Source organism: Pleurodeles waltl, chromosome 4_2 (assembly GCF_031143425.1).
Source record: "Pleurodeles waltl isolate 20211129_DDA chromosome 4_2, aPleWal1.hap1.20221129, whole genome shotgun sequence".
NCBI lineage: Eukaryota > Metazoa > Chordata > Amphibia > Caudata > Salamandridae > Pleurodeles > Pleurodeles waltl.
Genome location: NC_090443.1, coordinates 307,262,942 through 307,283,513, shown reverse-complemented (window position 1 = coordinate 307,283,513; position 20,572 = coordinate 307,262,942).

The following is a 20,572-nucleotide window of genomic DNA, read 5'->3' as shown; positions in this document are numbered from 1 at the left end:
AGCACAGCTTAAAGTCTTCTCAACACCAGATGCCGTTTCCTAGAAACTGTCCTCTTGGACCTGGCTGGAACGATAGAGGAGCACTCCATTTATGAGGCTGGGGTCCCTAGACTTTGTAGTCCACCTAGAGCACGGGCCCCTGTGAAAGAGTTCTCCCACCAGGGGATGCCCTCACAGTGGTGTGGTGTTACCGTGTTCATCTTGAATCTCTCCTCGCCGTGACTCTGCCCAGGATGGGGCTTGTGTGCTGCAGTGGTGTAAAAAGGACCCTCAAGAAACCCTCATGGATTCCTCCTTTCAGCAGCACTCTCTGTATTTAACCTACACAATGCCCCGTAACACATCTACTAAAGACCAATAATCTCCCTTATGTAGTATGGATCAACATATTACTGGACATTTGCTCAGGATCATGCAGTTCAATACAGTACAATATATTGTACATTTCCTTCAGATAAACCACTATTTCTCAAATTGTGTCCAAGGGTGTTTATTTAAAAATGTGGTATACACTGCAAAATGCAATTGGGTGGGGTGATAGTTGGGAATAGTCCAGTGAAGTGGGCCAGTCGGTTTGTAGTACAGGTCCACTGACCAAGGGGCCACAGCAAGGGGAGCAATGGCAGTTCAAAGTGGACAAGGTGGCACAGCGGAACACAAGGGGAACATTCAGGAGGGGCTCATTTCCTGGTGGTAGTCCTGGTCTTGGCAACTGTCTCTGGTGTCTGTCTAGGTCACAGGGAACGTTTGCGGGGTGGTTCACCTTCTGCAGGGGGGGGGGTGCTGGTGGCCTTTGGGTCCTGTGGCAGGGCCTCCTGCCCACTAGATGCAGCAGATATGGAGGTGGCCAGCTGGTGTGCTCTGTCCTCCTGTATGGTGTTGGCCATGCCACCCAGCACCCCTACAATGGAGACCATGTTGGCATTTAGGCCCTGCAACTGCTGCATGACCTCCTGGTGGTGTACCCCATGCAGCCGCTGGTTCTCCTGCATGATGGTGATCACCTGGCCCATCCTGTCCTGGGATTGTTGGTATGCCCCAGGACATTTGTAAGTGCCTCCTGGGCAGTCGGTTCCCGGGGTCTGTCCTCCCCCTGGCGGACAGCTGCCCTCTGAGTGTCCCTGGCCCCTTGAGCCTGTTTTTCCTGAACGGTGTGCCCACTCCCACTGACACCAGGACCCCCATGGTCTTACCTGTGTGGTGTGGACTCGGGTACCTGTACAGGTGGGCACACTATTGAATGACGTGTCCTGGGGACAGAGGTGTGGGGGGCCTTGCCTGGCTGCTGTGGTGTTAGATTCAGAGAGGGGTGAGCTCTGTGGTGGACTGGCTGTGGGATGGGGTAGCCGACTGACCAGTGGTCCCAGATGGGTCAGGGAGTACATCCAGATGCAGATCTCCTGAGTTTCTGTCATCACTGGGGACATCTTCTGGTGAAGGACTGGGTAGATGTGGCACCTCCTCGCCGTTGACATTGGCTGGGGAACCTGTGGGGATGTAAGTGATGTGTTATGCTACATGTCAGTGACATATGCCGCATTACTAGCTTTACCAATGTTGTGGCAGTTGCCCTCCCAACTTTGTCTGTGTATGGTGATGGATTGTGGGATTGTTAGTTCTTCATGCTGTGCATGCATTGGTGGTGGGTGCGCATACAGAGTTGGAAGGGATGTGCATGCTGTGGATATGGCATGCAGGGCTTGGCATTTAGGTTTGGTAATTGTGGTGGTGCACTGTGTGGTATGGAGTGGGGTGATGGGTGTCAGGGTGAGTGGTTGTGATAGCATTCAGGTTTAGGGGGGTGATAGGTAATTAATGTTGACTCACCAGTGTCCCGTCCTCCAGCTACTCCAGTGAGTCCTTCAGGATGCAGTATTGCCAAGACATGCTCCTCCCATGCTGTCAGCTGTGGGGGAGGAGGTGGAGGTCCACCATCAGTCCTCCGGATGGTGAGCTGGTGCCTTGCTACAATGGAACGCACCTTCGCCCATAGGTCGTTCCATATCTTCCTTACGTCATCCCTTGTGCGTAGATGTTGTCCCACGGCATTCACCCTGTCCACGATTCTCCGCCATAGCTCCATTTTCCTGGCAAGGGAGATCTGTTGTACCTGTGCTCCAAACAGCTGCGGCTCTACCCTGACTATTTCCTCAACCATAACGTAACTCCTCATCTGTGAACCGGGGGTGCCTTTGTGGGGACATGGGTGCTGTGTAGAGTGTGTTGTGCAGAGGGTGATATGTGAAGTAGTGGGGTGTGTGACAGGTGAATGGGTAGTTGTGATATGTGTGTGCATTTCTCTCTGGGATTGGTGTGGCAAAGTGTCTCGAAATGGATTGTGGGTTATGTGGGGGGGATGTTTTATAGTGATGTTGGTGGGTGTGCATATTTGTGTCAGGTGTGGGTTTATGGTTCTGGCTACTGTTGTCTTATTTTGTTTTTGAGTGGCCATATCCACTGCAGCGGTGTGCACCGCCAATAGTTGAATGTCTTCTGTGGTGATTGGTGGGTCATTATTTGGTGCGTGTTGTTTTGGTGGCATAACAGTATGGGTGGTAGTACCAACTGTTTATCACGTTCATTGGGTCTGGCAGATTTGTGGTAATGGCTGTTTTCTGTCGGTTTTGTGTGTATGTGTCATAATCTGGCAGACGGATGTTTGCCTCCTCAGCAGTATCATTGCCGGCAGTCACTGCGACGGTATTCGGTTTTTACTGCCAATGTCATAATGAGGGCCTTAGTCTTCAAGGGGCATACCTTCCAACTATACCAGGATCTCTTACCTATCATTCTCCGCCACAGCCAAGAAATCAAACCTGTCACTGACAGCTTCGGCAGCTGAGGTATCAAGTATCAGTGGGGTCTTCCATTTGCGCTTACCTTCCAGTGGGAAGGAAAAAGGAGCTCCCTATGACACTCATTGATGTGAGAAAACTTCCTAACCTCACCGACCTAAAAGAGGACTCCCTAAGGACCACCCTGAACCTGTTGGTACCGGGAGCAGCGCCCATACAGTGGCAGCATCAACACAGGAGGTGAAATGAGATACAACCCAGCATCTCTACAACATGGACCGCTCGCCTTCTCCAACACCCTCCACCACTGGCTCTAACTAACCAGAAAACGTAAGCATTGATGGACCAGCTTGGTGATCTGCTCGGCTTTCATCTGCGCTACCAGCCATAAACTTTCTGCAATTGCGCAGCTGTGGGGCCTCCGGAGAGCTCCCATGGCAACTCCCTGGCATTATACCGTGGACTGTCCTCCATGGACCGCCTTCCAAGCTCTGCCCCCCTTGAGGGTGACACCTCTGGGAATATGCAGGTGCACTGACACTGGTCTCCAAGGGTGATAAGCCTTCCTGTTGCACCATGTTGGTCTTCGTTTGTCGATTTATATTTTTTACTTACAGATTTCCTTGCCGGTCTACTGTCACAACTACGGTTTCTTGGAGTATTGGGGGCCTTTGAGACTTGCCTTAATATTTGCACACTACTTGGGGGCACATGAATAGCCTACACACACCCTAGGAACACAGCCTCAGGTCTTCACGAACCCCATAGTGGCATAGGCTGATACTTCCCCACCTCACAACTGGACGGCCCTTCTTCATGGAATTACATTGATCTCTCTAAATATACATTGCCTCAATTCTCCCAATAAATGGATCCAACCAAGGTCAATAGGAGTCCCCAGGCAAGGGCTTCCTTGGTTTGATGTGCTCCTGTTGCAGGCACTAGGCCCACACAAGTTGAGTAGCGTTTTTATCAGCACAAATGGGGCAATCCTGGCTGCTAGGAATTTTGTGGGTTCCTGTGGATTCCAGAAGTTTCAATCAGAGTAATGTAAGGAAAATACGTGATTTCAGGCAAAGTTTGAGGTTTGCAGGACACTGTGGGTAAATAACCCTAAAGGGATCCATGCAAGTTGGGCCATCCTGGATTCCTCTAGGTGTCTAGTTTTCAAAACGTTACAGGTTTGCTAGGTTTTCCTAGGTGGTGGCCTAACTAGGGCTCAAAATACACAGCTAGGTACTTTGCAAAAAACGGGTCAGTTTTGAGCGGAAAAATGTGATGTGTCCACGTTGCGTGTAGGGCCATTTCCTGACGTGGGCATGAGGCCTACCCATACAGACGAGGTACCATTTTTATCAGACGACTTAGGGAAATGTTGGGTTTTGCAGCCCTTTCCATCACAGAAATATGAGGAAAATGTGTTTTAGACAAAGTTTCAGGTTTGCAAGGGGTTCTGGGTAAACAAACGTGGTGAGACCCTCGCAAGTCATCCCACCCGGGATATTCCTAGGTGTCTAGTTTTTAAAAGGGTACAGGTTGGCTTGGTTTCCCTTGGTGCCGGCTGAGCTAGGGTCCAAAATCTAGAGGTATTCACGCTGGAAAAAAGTGGAATTTTTCAGTGGAAAAATATGATGCGTCCTTATTGCATTTTGGGCTGTTGCCTGGCGCGGGAACTAGGTCTACCCACACAAGTGAGGTACCATTTTATTGGGAGACTTGGGGGGAAAGCTGGGTGGAAGGAAGTTTGGGGCTCCCGCAGATTCCAGAAATTTCCACCACAGGAATGTGAGGAAAATGTGCTCGTTGAAGTTTGCAAATGATTCTGGGTAAAGAAATGTGGTGAGACCTGCGCAAGTCAGGCCATCCTGGATACCTGTAGATGTCTACTTTTCAAAAATTTAAAGGTTGGCAAGATTTTCCAAGGTGCTGACTGAGCAAGAGTCCAAAATCTAGAGCTACCCACACTGGAAAGAAAAAGGGTCAGTTTTCGGTAGAAAAATGTGATGCCTCCATGTTGGGTTTTGGGCCATTTCCTGTAGTGGATACTAGGCCTACCCACACAAATGAAGTACCATTTCTATCTGAAGACTTGAGGGAGAATAGAATAGTAGAACATTTGTTATTACCAATTCAATATCACTGAATTTTTGCCTTTCAAATGTAAGCCAGTCTATAAAAAAGATGACACTTTGAAAACATTAAAAAAACATCCAAATCATATGCTAGTATGGTTACCCACAAATTCAGAGATGTAGAAATAACTACTGCTCCTAAACTCTGTACCTTGTGCCCACTTCAGAAATGCATAAGTTTCCTTGATACCCATTTTTCACTCTGCCTATTTCACTATGAGAATTGGTCTATCATCTGTACTCAATAAAAAACCACTGAATGGTGCAGTTCAGTTGCTGGCTCTGGGTACCTTGGGTTCTTGGCGAACCCATAAATCCAATATATCCCAGCAACCAAAAGGCTCTAGCGGACATAATGGTGTATTGCTTTTGTAAATCGGCCATGATGACGAAAAGTTATAGATTCATTATTTCTTTATTTTAACAGTTATTTTCCTTGGGAAAAACCTCGAGGGATATACACATATGACCCCCTCGCTGAATTCAGAAATTTGTCTACTTTTCAGAAATCTATAGCTTTTTTAGATCACCCATTGACATCCTACTGGTTTTCACCACAAACTGAAAGTAGGTTGAGATCACAAAAAAACAGGAAAAATGGGCTGTCTCTAAGAAAAATGCCAAATCTGTGGTACAACATTAGGTTTTTTGATTTAGCTCTGCATGTTCCTGTAATCTGGCAAGATGGTGACCTCAGTACATCAAACATTATGTAGATGCCATTTTTAGGGAAAAAAAGACAAAAACTCAAATGTTTTTGCTTATTTTCTTGGTCCCCTCCAGGGCAATCCACACACCCTGGGTATCTTGGGAAAAAAGACCACAAATTTGGCATGGATACCTTATCCAAAAAAAAGTTTTGGAGCCCTAAGTGCGAACTAACCCAAATTGCCAAAATTTTGCTCAGGGCGAGCAGGAGGCATGGGGTGGAGAATTGAAGGCCCAGCAGCTAAGGGGTTAAACAGCCTTCAGTTAGTCTTTTGTCTCATTTATCTGTTACATGTGCTAAACAGGTCTAGAGTGCTAGTTACTCTGTGAGGGATGCAGAAGATGGAAACTTGTTCTGTAAGGAACTGCGATTTCTCCCATTTTGCTTGTAGAAATAGAGCCTGCAGAAGCTAACTATCTTCCAGATTCTTGCTAATTCCAGCTAAGGGGGGTTATCCTATAAAGAGGAGCACCTTGTCCACTAAGAACTTGCACTTCTTTGGCTGTGCCGCTGAAGCAGTCCTAGTAGAGGGAGCATACATTATTTTGGCTCATGCTTCCAAAAGATTGTCAGAAATGGAACTGCCAGGGACTGTTTCTTGGGGGCCTCCAAATCATGAATAAAAAAACGGAAGGAGAGTCTGAGTCTAAAGACAGATGAAGACACTTAACACTGCTCATTGTCTTGGGGAGAAGCTATCGGAGTGGAGTAGTTTAGTGGCTTTTAGGAGACAGTTTTTTTACTCACACATCTTCCTCAATATGGACATCTTGCAAATATTTTTCATTTTGAAACTGCTTTTCTTATTCTGTTGGTTCTGTTAGGACTGGCTTACTTTTCTTGTATTTTTAGTGTCAATGGTTCCATATAACAAAATGCATTATGTAAAGACCCTCAGTTTGGTTGCGGAATCACTTTCCATAGAGTTAGAGCCTATTGTCTCGAATATTTATCTTCAAAGAACTGATCAACTACTACTTAGAAATAGTGTCTCTCCAAGACAAGCTGGTGTTTCACACTTACGTGGTGTTTTTCAAGCATAATTCTTTTTTAAAAGGGCATAATTCATAATTTCTTATAACAGAGAATCCATCTTGTTTCCAATGAGGTTCCAACTTGTCTTCAGAAGAGTCTGTTCCCTCATAAAAAATCAAATCAGGTAAGAATTTCAATTCTACAATGGGTGAAATAGATCTTAATCTGTAGTTAATAATGTGTCTGTTGGTAATGGCTGAAGTGGTGGTGACGGAGCACAGTGGAGCCAATGACTAAGGTCTTGTCTAACACAAGCGTAAGGAAAAACTCATTGAAGAAGCACCCATTGTTGCAGGGCTATTGAATATGATGAGGAGGGTATCATAACACACTTGGAAATCTAAGTGACGCAAGGCTGATCAAAAAGTGGGTGTCATTAATAACAAAACCAGAGTTGAAGGCAGAGCTGAAGTGGATAATGTGGTGGGTTAGAGGATAGTGTTCTAATAGATACACATTTTATATCCTGGATGAGATATTTACTTTTTATCCCTTACTGACTCTGAAGTGGGCTCTTCTTCGATTGCATTGTTTGATGTTTTTGGCAGGAAAGGGTGATCTGCCTAAGGACCTGCTCCTTCTCCCCTGCCTAGGAGAGGATGTTCTATGATTAGAATGCTGTTCATGTGAAGTCATTTTATTGATTAAAGAAAAGATTTACCCATCTTGCTCTACAACAGTTGGTGCTGAAAGACGTCTACAGCATTTTCCCATGTAATCTGGAGTGAGCATATAAATAATTCTCAAGTGGGACTTTTAAGAAAATCATGTTTTGCAAAAATTCTTTGTTTTTCTTTGCTTTGATCTCCCACGATGAGAAAGCACTAGTCTTATGGGCAAAGAATATGGGTAAAGGAAGCCTTAAAGTCTCCAAAAACTCAGGAGATCAGCTCTTTTGAAACCATAATCACCAATAATAAGGTTTTGGCATACAAATGGCTCAGTGTTGAAATCCTCAAAGCCAAGAAAGATTTACATCAAAAGTGATCCTAAAACTGACTCGCTACATGGACATCATTAGTTGATGTTGACCAAGTGCACTGAGGATCCCACACTGGTGCCTAGAAGAAAGTTGACCATTTTAATTCTGACCACCTTCAGCAAAGGTCAGAATTTGAAGGATGAAGGATTTATTCAAAGATCTCTGAAAGAGAACTGAGATGACTCCAAAAGACACCCAGCTTGGCCTTAAGCACGATTCCTACTCTCTGGCTTAATCATCATGAATGGCACTATTTTGTAAGTAAAGCAGTCACAATGAAACTATCTAGAAGAAAGATTGTGTATAAAGTGTGGCTCTTTTTACTATGTAGGTCAGAGGAGCCGCACTTACTTTAAAATATTGGCTTGGTGACCTGGAAAAGAAGGAGGGGACACAGACGAGCAGAACCGAGGAAAGCATGATTTTGTACAAAAATAAACATGTAAAAGGCAAAAAGTAATTGAGGGATGCAACAAAAAAAAGACTGCATGGTAAAGCATAAGCAAAAGTATAGGGAAAACCTTTTTACTTTTCTCTATATCTTGCCATAGTCTCTACAGGGTAAATAATAGGGAAAAATAAATTCATCTTGGAAAAAAGTTAGTAAAAATATTTTATGTTAAATATTATTGTAAATTGATTGGATATTTATTTTAAATGCACAACTATAGAGGAAAATGAAAAATGCTACACCACCATTAACTTACTTTTGAGTGTAAGCATATTAAATTAAATCATTATTTTTTTCTGAAGGATGAATTGAAAATGAATTCACACCTAAAGTAAAAATATTTTCTTACGATGAATTAATAATTAAAAGTGATATATGGAAGTAATTAAACATGATTGTATTATATTGTATTACATCTTAATCTTACATTAATTTTTAAATAAAAAAAGTTGTTAATTTTTTTTATTATAAATGTTTTATTTTGATGTACTTTTAACACTAAATTATATTTATTTATATTTGTTAATAATGTATTATAGCATTGTTTCCTATGGCAGTGGCTCTTAACATTTTGAACCCTGTGGACCCCACTAAATCATTATTGGAATCCAGGGACCCCCACTGAGTCATTACTAAAATCTGGGGCCCTCCAATCTAAGCTTTTTAAGATCACTTGAACTACAAAATAGTTGAGAAAAAATAAAGATACCAACATTTTTCAAACAAATACACAAATGGTAAGATAGCTGATTGAATTCAAAACATATATAAAAAATAATCGTATTTTAATTTTAATGGAAAGGTTGGAGCTTTTCTTTAATTCAACGGAGGCCACTCATCATCCATACTATATCTTCTTTGAAGCACTTGCATTAATCCCAGGTATCAATCTGAGAATAGCAATTTTATTTTTAGCCTCCAATTTTAAATGTTTGCTTCTTTACTTATATACACTTTATTCATCTGTTTTGATTATTAAATTGTCTAAGCAGTCGCAGACTCCTGAGTAGGCTTTGCAGACCCCCCCAAGGGTCCCCAGACCACAGGTTAAGAACCAATGTCTTATGGGGTTTTATTGTAGGGCCCCGTCTCACTTATTTTCTATGGGAGGGTGTTGTAGTTCAGTGGCTGGCCATGTGTGGTGCAGGACTTATAATTGTTTCCTTCTACCAGTAGTAACTTACACTAGTAAATTTGGTTCCAACTCCTTTTTCAGGGGGTTAAAACCTGTAAGTCTACACTTCTGAGTAACTTTACTACTTCTGGCTATTCAGAAACTCCAAGTGTAAAGTTACTTACAAGTTTAAATTACCTTTGTGAACAGCCATGTAAATGTAAATGTTAATTACTGGAAATTGAAACAGTGGCACAATGTAAAGCACATCAATGGTGGCCTGAAAACTAAGCAACAACATTTTATCTATGATCATATATCTGGCTGCAACTGTCTATTGGAGATATGCTATTCAGGAAGCCATCTGTTTGAGAATAGCTCCCAAGAATATGCAATGAAAGAGTAGATGCCATCAGCGGTCATATCAGGAGATCACAGATGGAAGCAGCAGGAAAGTATACTTTACCTATTTAGTTACCCAGAGGTGAGTACTACACATGGACCTATCACCATGGAAATTACCATCTTTTGTGTGGTATTCCCCAGATTTTTGCCTTCTTTTGCTGAATTAGTTTTTTGGGCTACAGCACTGTGAGCGCTTTACCCCTTCTACGTCTAAAGTGCTTGTGCCCTCTCTTTCTAAAATGTTAAACTTGGCACACACGATTGTCACATTAAATTTACTTGTAAGACCCTACTATATGGTACTCCATGTATCCAGGTTTGTACATTAAATACTATCAGTCTACTGCAGCGCTCATTATGCCACCTACTAAATTGGCACTGTAAAAATCTGCCTCCAGGCCTGCAACAACACTCTAGGTATGCAGTTTTAAACTGATATTTTGACCAGTCAAAATAACCATCTGACAGGCCTAAGCCTTCCCTTTTAATACTTATAAGTCATCCCTAAGGTAGGCTCTGAATTCCTATAAGGTAGAAAGCATGATAATTTAAACTAGTACATACATATGTAATGTTTTGCATGTCCTGGCAGTGGAAAATCTACAAAGCTCTTTTTCACTGTGGCAAGGCTGGCTCTTAGACAGGCTAATACTGGTTTATACTTTTACACTTAACAAGTGCTGAAAACAGCTAGAAAAGTAATGTAAGAGCTAATTTTAATAGTAATTTTAAATTCAATTTAATGGTATGGTAAGATTTTACATTACTATTTTCAGAAAAGAGTTTGCAAAAGTTTTCTTTTTCCTGTCTAAAACAAGGCCTTTCTGCTAGTGTTCAGCTGTCACCTGACTACTGATGGCACCAACTGTGTTGAGATGTGTATTGGTCCCAGGCAGAGGACAAAGGGCTCTGGGTAAGGGGAGGGAGTGCCTTCCTTGACAGGATAGCCTTGGGGCTGTCATCAGCCCCTTCCGGAGTTTCAAATGAGGCCTACCTTGTCACTAGCAGATGAAGTTCACATTTAGGCCTGACCCATTCTGTCTTTCTATTAAGCTGGATCCTACCCAGTGGGAGGGCAGAAATTGGTTTAGAGGGTTAACAAAGGACACCCCCACCTATAGTCTACAACTGGGAACTCTTAGAACTCTCCTCAGAACACTCCTGAACCTGAGAACAATCAGAAGGACTGCCCTGCTGTCTGAAGAACCTGAATGAAGATTAGACCTGCCTATCTTGACTTCAGAACCCAAGACATGACCCAAAGCTTCAGTTGGCCGGCCTTATATTTGATCTACAGGGTCACAATAAGCTTCCAGAGGTTCTTCCTGCTTTTCAGATGACTAATTTCAACTCAACCCAACCTGGTCCACTCTGCTGGTCTCTGTGGGAGTTGTGACTCCAAAGCACTGTTCCCCAAGGCCCTAGACACTTGGCTGTGGTCAGAGTGCACGTCTTCCTGCCTAACTGAAAATTTCATCGGACGAAACACCAACATCCTTTGTCAACAGCTCCACTGGACTTGACAACGAACAGCACTCGACAACGACTTCACTGGACTTGACGCCGAGCAGCATCCAATAGAGGGATTCACCAGAGCACAAGGCACAGCAGCATCTGATCTATACCGACAACCTTTGTCAACTGCGTCACGGGGACAATGGCAAGCAACTTCTGATCAACCTTGAGTCCTCGCGCCGTGGCTTTCAAGTTTCGTTTAGCCCCTTATTGGATTCAGCCTGCTGCCTGGCCCCACTGAAGACTTTTAACCTCCATAAAACTATTTTAAACCGAAGGTAACTTTCCACCAAGACAAGCCTGCTCCCTGTATCCGACCAGCGATCCATTTCTGTCAGCCTTAACTCTCGATTGTGACCGGGTCTAGCTTGACCAGATACCAGGTTTAGCTGCTGTGAGAAAGTGGCCTTTTGTAGCATGGTTACCCCCATTTTTGGCCTGTTTTTCAGTGTGTTTTGACTGTCTCACTGGGATCCTGCTAGCCAGGACCCCAGTGATCATAGTTTGAGACCTATTTGTCAGTGTGTTTTTACTGTCTCACTGGGATCCTGCTACCCAGGACCTCAGTGCTCATAGTTTGTGCCCTATGTGTGTTGTCAATATGCTTGACTGTGCCACTGGAGTTCTGCTAACCAGAACTCCAGTGCCTATGCTCTCTCTGTGTACCAAATTTGTCACTATAGTTTAGTGACTCCACATTCCAATTCTGATTATCACATCCCCCTTATAAGTCCCTAGTATATGGTACCTAGCTACCCAGGGCATTGGGGTTCCAGGAGAACCTTATGGGCTGCAGCATTTATTTTGCCGCCCATAAGGAGCTCAGAGAAACCTTTCTTCAGCACTGCCACTGCAGCCTGAGTGAAATAGTGCACACACTATTTCACAGCCATTTTCACTGCACTAAGGTAACTTATAAGACACCTATATGTCTAACCTTCCTTTACTGAAGGCTAGATGCAAAGTTGCTGTGTGTGAGGGCACCCTTGCACTAGCAAAGGTGCCACCACGTTGTCCAGGACCAATTTCCCAGACTTCGCGAGTGCGGGGACACCATTATAAGCGTGCACTACATATGTCAATACATATATGTAGCTTCACAATGGTAACTCCGAATATGGCCATGTAAGGTGTCTAAGATTGTGAAATTGAACCCCCAATCCAAATCTGGTATTGGGGGCCATTTCCATGCACCCTGGGGGCTTCACCATGGACCTCCAGTACTGCCAAACCAGCTCTCTGATGTTTCCACTGCAGCCCCAGCTGCTGCCACCTCACAGACAGGTTTCTGCCCTCCTGGGGATTGAGCAGCTCATTCCCAGGAAGGCAGAACAATGCATTTCCTTTAGGAGAGGGGTGTTACACCCTCTCCCATTGGAAATAGGTGTTACAAGCATGGGAGGGGTATCCTCATCCTCCCAGAGCCTCTGGAAATCCTTTGAAGGGCACAAACCATGCCCTCCTTGCATAATCTAGTCTACACCGTTTAGGGACCCCCAGTCCCTGCTCTGGCGTGAACCTGGACAAAGGAAAGGGGAGTGACCACTCCCCTGTTCATCCCCACCCCAGGGGTGGTGCCCAGAGCTCCTCCAGAGTGTCCCTGGCATTAGCCATCTTGGATTCCAAGGTGTGGGGACTCTCTGGAAGCATCTGAGTAGCCAGTGCCAGCAGGTAACATCAGAGACTCCTCCTGATAGGTGCATACCTGGGTATGTAGCGAATCCCCCTCTCCAGAGTATTTAGGGTCTCTCTTCTGGGTGTTTCCTCAGATTCGGTTTGCAAGACTCCTCCAGGACTCCTCTGCTTCAGCTTCTGACCGTCTGATCAACCACAGGCTGCTGCAGGAACCTCTGTAATGTCAACAAAGTATCCAGGAAGGCTACTGTGACCTGCAACTTCAGCCTTAGCCAGCAATTGCAACAGTTTCCAAGGTGTGCATGCTATGAGGACTGCCTGTCTTCACCCTGCACCAGAAGAACCGAAGGAATCTCCCATGGAGTGATGGAGTCACTTCCCTGCTTCAGCAGGCACCTCTCTGAGACGATGACCGGTACTCTGTGACTCCTCTCCTGTCGACGAGCGTGATCCCTGGAACACAGGTGGTAGACCGAAGTGATCTTGACTGGTCAAAGGTCCAGCTGGTGGAGGTAAGGGCTTGCCTCCCCATGCAAGACAGTACCCCTGTGCATCGCATCCTCTGCAGCTCCTTGGGCTTCTGTGCACTTCTGCCAAGAGTCCTTCAGGCACAGCGTAGCCCAGGTCCCCAGCACTCTATCCTGCGATGCTCAGCTCCCTGAGTTGTTCTCCGACTGTGTGGGATCCTTTTGTGTAGTGCTGCGACAATCACACTTTGCAACTCCTTTGTCCCCATGTCCTGGGACTTCAGTGGGTGATGCTTGGTCTTCTGAGGGCTCTCTGAAGTGCTGAGAGCCCCCTCTGTCTCCTCTGTCCAAGTTGAGACCCCCAGGTCCCCCTTGGGCCCGGGCAGCTCCTCTTTGATGCAAAACGCACGCACTCCCCGCAGGGTCTACTTGGAGATCCCCGCTGGGCCGGCGGGCAGAAACCTGGTTTCCGCCCGCCGGCCATCGGGGATCTCGGCCGCAACACGGGAGCCGGCTCCAAATGGAGCTGGTGGTGTTGCGGCTGTACGACGGGTGCAGTTGCACCCCTCGTGCTTTTCACTGTCTGCTATGCAGACATTGAAAAGCTGCATGGGGCCCCCAGGGGCCCACGACTCCCCTTTCCGCTAGCCTTTTCATGGCGGTTCAAACCACCATGAAAAGGCTGGCGGGAGGGAGACTCGTAATCCCCTGGGCAGCGCTGCCCTGGGGGATTTAAACGCTGGGACAAAAGTGGCGGGAACCGCCGGTCCCAGCGGTGCGACCACGGCGCTTCCGCCGCGGTCGTATTTCCCAGGGAAGCACTGCCAGCCTGTTGGCGGTTCTTCTGACAAAACAGCACTGGCGGTCAAAGACCGCCAGGGTTGTAATGAGGGCCTGAATCTCCTATCATTCCACCAGCCCTCCCCAAACGATTCCTAAACCCTCATGTTGCCTCCTTATTTAATGGAGACAAATAAACACATATCATGAAAATAAGGTGGAGTAAGAAAAGAAAAAGTGAAAAGTCAGAAACAGTATTTATCTTCTCTCATGAACATCTTAGTGTGAGCTGTGGCCAGTCCTCTCAAGGAGGGCTTGTTCCCAACTCCTATCTACAAAGCCATACCCTGCAAAACAGGCTTGAAGTTCCCCTTTAAAACTCCAGGTATTCCGCAACAAGATCGTAGGAAGTTACCTCAGAACTTATCCCAGAAGGGGAGGCAGTCCTCTAATTTATACATAATTCCTTCATAAGAGGCAATAAGGAACATGACCCCGAGCAAAGTGTAAATTGTAGGAAGTGTGGTTGTCTATCAGTGTCAGAAACGTGCTTGATTGACAATCACCACTATATATAAAGTCCTCAAGTCACAAAGACGCAAGCCGGTTACTTTTGTGAACAAGTCCTTACGGTCGAAACGCCTCATTTGGAGAAATAAAATTCTTTCTTCACAAACACAGTACACCTGAGTGCACCTCTTTGTGACTTGGGCCTTTGATGGTTAGCACAGCTTTCTCTGCAGTGTGGCGCTCTACACCCGGCAGGGCTCTGGCTAGGGAGAAATTAGGTAGAAATTGAGGAGATAGAGATATATATAGAAATCCAGGTACCTCTGTCTCCAGTACCTGGAAAAACACACTCCACAGGCTTGCAGTACATGATATGAAAGTTTAATGGCAAGCCTGTGGAGTGTGTTTTTCCAGGTACCAGAGACGGTGGTACCTGGATTTCTTTGATTTATTCATAGAGCGGTGGCCGGCTTCAGCTCCACGCACCGACCCAGAAGTGTGGAAGCAACCGGGAAATGCCAGCAAATGTTTATTTTTTACATATATATATATATATATATATATATATATATATATATATATATATATATATATATATATATATATGTTACCTAGTGGCGGGCTGCAGGTATATTTAGTTATAGTTAGGTCTGTGTTTCTATAGCAAAAGTGTTTTTTGACTTGCCTATATCTTTAGCACCGTTTGAGGAATCTTCAAGAAATTTTCCAAAAAAGTGTTTCAGTGATTCTTGTTGCGCAAGGAAAGTTTTGGGGTGAATTGTCAAGCAGGGGCTGAAAAAAGGGAGAGGGGCAAAAAAAGTTGCGTTTCCCATGTTAATTCCAATAGGACCCTTAGACATGATTACAGACGGGACCACTGGATGGAATTACACCAAATTTTGTAGAAAGCTAGCTTTCGGTACCCAAATTATGTTTTTGCTTATTTGGTGTAAATCCGTTCAGAAGTTTAAAAAAAATAAAGGTAACATACAATTGTATATACAGGGACGTGGATCCTTTGTGATGTATTCGCAAATATTAATGATGAGCTTGTGCAGGGAAACGCACAGCTCTGATTGGCTGTCAACACTTCAAACCAGGAAGTGCTGGCAGCCATCTTGGGAGTCAGCTTCAGCCGAGTCCCATCAAAAAATGTGAAAAAAAGGAAAAGGGGCCAGTGTAGGGACACCCTGACCCCTAAGCTCTGGTGGTGGGGTCTCAGAGGGACACCCTCAGGGCTAAAAAGCATTTTTTTAAAAAAATCTTTGCTGCAAATTTGCGGCAAAATACTTAAAAAAAAAATAAGTGTGGGCTCCCCAGGTAGGCCAGCTCCTGGGGGCATTTACAGTTTTAATGCGGGGGCCCTCCGGACCCCACACAGCCCCGGGGACTGCCACATCCCTGGGGCTTTAAAAAAAAGGGGCTGCCCTGTCCCCCACAACCCTGGGGTCCACCACCTCCCAAGGCTTCACACAATTGTAACGGAGGGGCCCTGGCTCACCCCTCGCAGCCCAGGGTACCACCACCTCCCCAGGCCTTTAAATAAATATGAGGGGGGGCTTGCGGCCACCCCTGCAGCCCTGGGGACCCCCAAACTCCCCGGGGACTTTGTCAAATTGTATGCTGGGTGGTCGCAGGCCCCCCACCCCCGGGATACATAGATTGTTGAAGACCAATGATGGCCCTGAAGACCGTCACCCACCTCCCCGAGGGCTGGCTCCTGCTATGTCCTGGAGTGCCCACCCCCAGGACATAGCCGTTTGCTGTGGTTTGGCTGCAGCTTTGAGAGCTGCTGCCTAACCACAGCAAACACTCTGCTCACAGCGAGTGACAGCTGTCAAACACCTCTCCCTCGCTGCGAGCAGATGTTTTCTCTGTCTCCCGGCCTGCGGAAATACAGGCAGGGAGACAGAGGAAACAATTGCTCTCTGGAAGGGAGCTGCTTTAGCAGTTCCCTCTTTTATGACAGCAAGTCTGGCTCCCGCAGGAGGCGGTGACCCAGCTGGGACCATGGAGGCCTTCAGGCTCCCTCCGGTCCCCAACATTGTGACTGTGTGCCCTGGGAGGCATCCAGATCACATGGCCAGGGGGATGGGGACCCCAGGGGCCAAGATCAGCCCTGGGGAGGGAAGCCATGCGACCCCCCCCCAAAATAAAATTAGGCCGTGCTCAGGAATATGGGGTCCCTGAGGGAAGGAGTCCCCGGGGCTGAGATTGACCTAGGGAGGGGGTCCGCGGCCCACATCCCCCCAAAAAAAACAATAATTAGGCTGGGCCCCAGGGGATGAGATTGCTGTGACAGGAATATTAGCTCCTGCTGGAGACGGGGACCCAGCTGCGACTGTGGAGGCCTTCTGTGTGCCCTCGGGGGCATGCAGGTCACATGGCTGGGCTCCTGGGGATGGGTCCTCTGGCGGAGATAGGCCATGGGGAGGAAGGCAACGGGCCCACCCCCCACAAAAAAATTAGGCTGCATCCAGGGGGATAGAGTCCCTGGGGCAGAGATTGGCCTGGTGAGGGGGTCCACGGGCCCCCTCACCCAAAAAAAATCCAAAAAACAATAATTAGGCTGGGTCACAAGGGATAGGATCCCCGTGGCTAAGATAGGCCTGTGGAGAGGGCTGCGCAGCCCCCTTCCCTTAACAAAAAAATAATTAGGATGCGCTTAGGGGGATGGGGAACCCCGGGCACAGGGCTGCCTGGGGAGGGGGTGCCAAACGCCCCCCCATAACAAATTAAATATTTTTGCTGGACCCTGGGAGACCGGGTCCACGGGTCGGGATCAGCCTGGGGAGGAGGGGCCAGGCAGGGTTGGGTTAGGTTGGTTTAGTGGTTGGCCACAAACACTGAACGAAGGCCGAAGGACGTGCGCTGTGATAATTGGATTAACGTATAGTAATGAAAATTACTTTACGTTAAAAAAACTTCGAAATTCAATGTCATTCAGTCAAATTTCTTTATCCGGTCTAATTTAGACCATAAAAGTGCATCAGAAAACAGCATTACAATTAACACTCATTAAGGATAATAAAACTTCAGTTATAAAATGTAGGTTTCCTTTAAAATTCTAAAAGGCAATACGAACAGGATTGTGCAAAATAGCAAGAACGTAGATTGTTTCACCTTTTCCCTCAAACCAATTATACAGATATCAAAGTAGGAGATGGCCCCTATCAATATATACCAGATAACTTAAAAAAGAATCCCATTTTTAACACCCTCAGCTCTATATAAAATATATCCTGTAAAATACATTGTGCATTTAATTGGGCAATGATACAACATATATGACATGAAGCAACCCCTTCTTTGTACTGTAATTCGTTTGCCTAAAAAGACACACCCCTAACTTTGGATACTGCCTTCTTGCACACAAGTCCTATATAAGTCCAGCTAAGGCGTCTCTTAACGCTTAATTAAGAAATTCTCTGAAAAAAACAAAGATTACAGGGACGTTATAGTTAGGAAATGGAATTTTTTTCAAACATAGAAATTCACTTAAAAACCCAAAGGCTACAGGGACTCGTGCCCTAAGGTAACTTACGCGCCCCCACTATGCACAATTTTTTCATCAAAAATTTTACAACAAATATTACATTGATATTACCAATTATGCTATAAAAGATGCTATGAGTGCCGTCATTTTTGTGATAATTAGCAGTGCATGGCAAGGGTGCGAGTTATAGTTACCACAGGGCACAAGTTATAGTTACTTGAGTTAACTATAACAGGTGAATTTTTATGATTGTGTATGTTTAAAATGTGAGCCTAACTATAATGTCCCAGCAACCTTTGGTTTTTTAAGTGAATTTCTATGGGGTTTTTTCAATTCAATTTTATATATATACATATATATATATATATATATATTTAGAGACCCAACCCAGAGGGGAAAAACTTCCACAGAAAAAAAAGTTGTTTTGTTAGAAAAACCCTCACTCACCAGGGTTACCCCTTGGTGGCATGCTTCATCATTGGGTTTCTTCCCGTTATGCTGCAGAGCGAGGCGTGCTGTGACTGACGGAATACGTAGGAGCACTATTGGTATCAGCGATGCAGATACTAGAAAAGGATGGGAGTGGTGGGGTCTTGGTAAACTAAAAATACCCCCCCTCTGGATGATATTGCTAGTTTTTAATATGTCTCACAGGGGGTGTATGATTAAAAAGGGGTGTCAGGAGGGTGGGTATATTATGTACTTGTCCTCCTTAGTGGTCTAAATGTTTCGGAGTTTAACCCTAAACTCCTCCTCAGGACCAAAGTGATCTGCCTAGTTTCATTCCTCGTGCACTTTACACTAGTAGAAGTACTTTTACTATTTACTGTGGTAAGGTGATATATACTAAATAAAATAAATTAAATAAATACTACCTATCAGTGCTCTGCTGGACAAATTTTCAGTGTTTATGCTAATTGCTTCATAGGTTCTCCGGGAGGGGGGGTGCTTATAGTCACACATTCCTCAAAGCGACACTCCAGCCTTAAAACCTACTCCTCACCTTGCCGTGGTCTGAAATAAGACCGCGCCTGCTGTGGATTGGCTGCAGCTGCAGTCAAGCCACAGCAAACAATCTGCTGTTTGACAGTCAAACAGCAGAGCTTTCATCTCTGTCCCCTGTACACGTCCAGGCTACAGAGATGAAATGCACAAGCAAGCAGGGAGATTCCCCTGAAGTGCTAGGTAGCCTGTAAGGGCATTTTATTATACAAATAAATAAATAAATAAGGAGGGACCGCAGGGGAGCCGTTAAGGGCCCAGATAGCCCATAAAGGGCTAAAAAAAATTAAAGAAAAAACACCATAGCTCTTCACACTGAGTTTTAGGCGTTCAAGTCCAGCTGGACTCATTTAAATTTTTTTGCGGTTAATAAAAAAATTATTATTTTTAAAAAAGTTACAATTTTGATTTTAAAATAGAAACTTTTTTTTTTTATAAGTATATCAGACATCAAAGACTAAAAAACTATCACTCTCCCTCACTTTCTTTTGCTCTCTCTGTCTCTCTTTCAATCAATTCTCACACTCACACACTCCGTCCGACACGTATGCACCCACTCGCAGTCCCACTCAGGCACTCAGACACTCACGCACCCACTCACAGACCCACTCAGACACTCACGGACCCACTCACAGACACACTCAGGCCCTCATGCACTCAGTAAAAGCCCCAGTCAGACCCTCACGCACCCACCCAGATAGTTACGCACCCATTTACACACCCACTCAGACCGTAACACACCCACTCACAGACCCACTGAAACCCTGATGCACCCACTCACAGACCCACGCACAAAACACTGATGTATGCAGTCTCACACCCAGACAGACACTTAGACAGCCACTCTTCCCCTCAGATACAATCCCTCACGCCTATTCTCACAGCCAGAGAGGCCAAGGACAGCATCCACAGTGCATGCGCAAAGGTCTGCGCACAGCATCAGGTTGGGTGTTTAGGGGGGTTGGAAGAAGGGACTGGCTGCAGGCCAGCCCCTGGCCGCGACCTCTACTGCGCACGGGGGACGCCATGCACAGTGGAAGGTTGGGTGCTTATAGGGGGTTGGCCTCAGGGCCTGGCCAACTGCCACCACACACGACCGAAGGCCGTGTGCAGCGGTGGTTGGATTCACATATAGCAATGAAAATTATTATACTTAAAAAAAATCATAGAAATTCACTGAAAAAAACAAAGGTTACAGGGACGTTATAGTTAGGTTCTGAATGTACTCGTACAAAACCATAGAAATTCAGAGGTTATAGATAGAGTTCTTTCAAGAAGCAAACACTTGCACATCAAGGTAACTATAAATCGCGGCTATGGTTTTGCATGAGTAAATTCAGAACCTAACTATAACGTCCCTGTAACCTTTGGTTTTTCAGTAAATATATATATATATATATATATATATATATATATATATACATACATACATACATATATATTTATATATTACCTAGTGGCTGTCGCCTCTAGGTAGTTATAATTAGGACCTAGATTCTATAGAAAAAGCATTTTCTGTTTTGCTAGTAACTTTGGCGCCGCTT